Source organism: Pteropus alecto, unplaced genomic scaffold (assembly GCF_000325575.1).
Source record: "Pteropus alecto unplaced genomic scaffold, ASM32557v1 scaffold80, whole genome shotgun sequence".
Classification (NCBI taxonomy): Eukaryota; Metazoa; Chordata; class Mammalia; order Chiroptera; family Pteropodidae; genus Pteropus; species Pteropus alecto.
Genome location: NW_006430460.1, coordinates 4,771,767 through 4,775,598, shown reverse-complemented (window position 1 = coordinate 4,775,598; position 3,832 = coordinate 4,771,767).

Genomic DNA, 3,832 nt, shown 5'->3' with positions numbered 1-3,832 from the left:
GGCGAGCTCAAACTTAGAACAGAGATAAGAGACTCATTTGAACGGCCTGCAAATCACCTGTCCCTAGCTGGCTAGCACGCAGGGCAGGGACCAGTGTGCTTCTCAACAATCTGGGTGGCGTGGGGGACATGGCGAGTGACGTCCTGGGGAGCCTGACAGGAGCACGGCACGCAAGTGACGTGACGGAACATCTCGGCGATGCTAACCCAGCCCACAGGGATGCCCTGCGTTCAGTGAGCTGGCGGCTTCTGCCTGCTCCTTAACCGAGATTGAGGCGTAGCGTACGGCCGCTGAAGGCACCGGCCGGTCGTTCCTGACCCCACTGCTTCCCGTCACAACACAGGCTGGGTCAGCCAGCAAGGTGCAGTGGCCTGGCACCAACACTGCACGTTCGAGTGCACGAGGACGCTTGTCCTGCGTCTCTCCACGACTGGACATCTCTAAGACGTGAGGCCTTGCACATGCGAACACAGCCCTGGGCTCCAACATCTGCGCAGAGCGCGCCCCGCCCTCAACGCGGTCTGCTCCCGCTCCGGAAGCTCCGGACGGTGGTTCGGGGGCAATTCCTTTAGAAGCATCTTGGCTCCACGTGGCATTTCTCTCTGAGGCCGCGTCGTACTGACAGACAAGTGTCCGGTGCGTCCTTGACGTCTGGTGGCCTCGCTGCACCACGCCCCCTAACAGGGGCTTTCTTCACAGCCGCTGGCCGAGCCATGAGCGAGCGTCCGCACCGCAGCAAGTGCGGTGCTTAAGCAGCCGAGAGACAGCAACCTGCCCCGGCTGCCGCCATGACGCTCCATTTGGAGCTGAAAGGTTTATGCTTGGACACTAACACCGCGGCCCAGAAAGCCGTGAAGGCAGGCCAGTGACAAATGTCAGGTGTGACTGGAAATGACATTTCAAAATAAACACGGCCAAGCATGGCTGAGCATCCCGTGCGGGCACCCATGTGCGCCACCCGCAGCCAGAGACAGACCCCCCACGGCGGCACGACTCGGCGAGCCTGGCTGGGGTGGGGACGCGCAGGTAAGCGACCCATCACCCCAGAGGATGACGGAGGAGCCCAGACGTGGGAGGCGGAACACGAAGTTAAATGGAGCAAAAGCAAACTGCCCTCATTGCGTGTAAAGTCCTAATCTTTGAATGAGCATATTTCACTTTTACTTTACCCATTATTTAAATCACTTGGACTGTCTCTCAAACACATTTATTTTCATCACATTTCTCCAATTTGCCTTTATTTCTTTGACTTGACCAAAAAAGCACCTGTCAGCCTGTATCAGCCAGGATCGTCCCCAGAGCATTGTAAGATAACACATGATAATTGATCAACTTAGACTCTGGGGCTGTGGGCGTGGAGGGACAAACAGGTTAAATGCTAATCTGCCATCGGCAGGGAGAATTCCTAGTAATGTCACACAGGAGTCAGAAAGTTCACTCTTCGCAAGCCGTAACCATCACCGGCGTGAGGGCTGGGCCCAGGCGGGGGCACAGGGGTGGGCCCGCGTCACAGGCAGAAGCGAAGGGCCCGGACTCTCTGCCGCCTGCAAGCTAGCCAGCCAGCCCACTAGGGTCTCCGTGCCACACGGGGACACACGGCTCCTGGGTCACAAAATGTGTCACTACTCACAGCAAGAGCAGCAGCCAGAATGTGAGCGCAGTGGCATCAGTTACCCAAGTCGCATGAGAACATGGGGGGACAGGGCACACCCACCCTTACCACGGCTCACCCTGAGTCTGGGGGCATCGCTGCTTTTGCAGGTAGCGGGAGTAAGCCTGCTCTCCTCTGGAGGGGGGATAGCATCTGAGCACGTGGGCAGAGGAACCTTGGGAAGCAGCCCAGGTACAGAGCTGTCAGGAACTCGCATCCCTGAGACGTACAGCAAGACATGTGAGCATAGAAAACCGGGGACAGTGTCCCCAGCAGCACCACCAAAGCAGAGATGCCATTCTCAGGATAAATGACCATTGGGGGGACATTTTAAAAAAGCTAAAGCCACTCTAGAAATACAGTTACTGGTAAAGATCATGCTTCGAGTGTGGACTGAAGTAACTGCCGACTGGAAGAATCAGTGAGAGCTCTCGGCGATTCACCAAACTGAAACCGGAAAGCGGCCACATCCGCCTGCTGAGCCCTGGCGGTGCCACTGACGAACAGAAGGATTCAGCCAAGTTCCCGAGCCTCCCTGTGCGCACATCCCTCCTCGTGTTTAGGGAATAGTCGCGGGAACTACCAAGGGAGCTGTCGTGAGTATTACATTTCTTGATTTGAAGAGAAGTGCAGGTGACGGCCATTACTGCTACCATCACCATAGTGACTGTGGTTTACTAGCAGTGTCCGATGGACACGCACTCATCAGAGCCAGGGCAGTGGGGGAGGGGGTAACAGGAAGACTGCAGGTCACAGGGAGGTGGTTTTCTAAGGGACTTCGCCAGCTCCCCGTGAAGCTGAAGTCGTTCATATCAGGACCCAGTGTCCATCACACTCGGTATGATGTGTGCATTACACCAAAATTCCCCAACGACACATGAAATGTTTCTGACACATAATGTCTATTCTATTCTGATTAAATAAATTTTGCTGCCACAATAAAGAAGTGAAAGCCTCACTCCCGGTCCTGGTGTGGAGTGACATTCTGACTGCACCGGCCTAGCCAACGCCCACACCAGCATCTGAAGCACATCGCTACGGTGTGCAGGACCCAAAGGGCACTGTCCCACCAGCGCTGCCTTATCCGGTGGGCTGTCCCTGGTGTCACAGCAATACAGCAATCTGCCGTGCATCGAGGAACTGTCCCTGCTGATTAACACCAACAAGCTCAGACACCTCCTCCTTGAGAGATGGACTAGACACGCTCCTCCTCGTTCCTCCTGCCGAGCACGACCCGAACCCCGGGTGATTCACACGGAACGCGACCCGAACCCTGGGTGATTCACACAAAACAAGTACAAGGAGCCTCTGCAAGGTGGAGCAGTCACACTGCCTAGAGACCATAAAGCCAAAGGAACGCACGCCGCGATTCTTGGCTTGCTCTGCTTTGTCTCATACTTACCGCATGTGGAGACGGGCAGGCTGACGACCCCAAAGCCGGCACGTGCAGACAAAAATAAGCCCCAGCAAAAGTCCCCTCTCCCCAGCCAACGCGCCAGTAAAGGAGCAGCAAATCAAGACAGGTTTTGGACAATAACTGCTTTACTCCAGCCAGTGGAAGCCCACGACCCCACCGGTGTCCACGCCAGATGAGACGGGGTGGGGACCGAGACCGTGACCTCTTCCAGGCTAAAGTGAAGCACCCCGGCCCGTAACTGGGGTGCATCAGGGAAGGCAGAGCACAGGACCTGCATGCCTGTGAGTGGTGACGAGGCCCCCACTGCCGTGTCACGGGGACCCTGTGGGGACCCTGGACCCTCACCTGGCCCAGCAGTGACAAGGCCATGCTCCGCCCCCTGCTGTGGCGACTTCGCGGGAGGCCTAGCAGACAGCCTGTCTCACCACTGCTCAGTGACTCTGGTGTCAGTGGAGGTCAGGCGCAGAGCACCGAGGGCTCCTGTCCCCCTCTCCCAGGGGCCTACTGGGGAGCCAGAGCCCCCATCACTCCCAGCAGTGACAAGGAGCCCTCACCGCCTTGGGGATCATTGGAGGCCAAGGGGCTGGGTTCCTGCCCCCACCTGGCAATAACGAGGCAACCTGCTCCCCGTTTTCTTGCCAGAAGATGTCAAAGAAATCCAGCTAAAACAGGCTTAAATGAGATTCACAGTATTATAAAATAATACCTAAAATGGCCTGGTTTCAATGGAAAAATCACACGCCATACAAAGAACAAGGAGAATC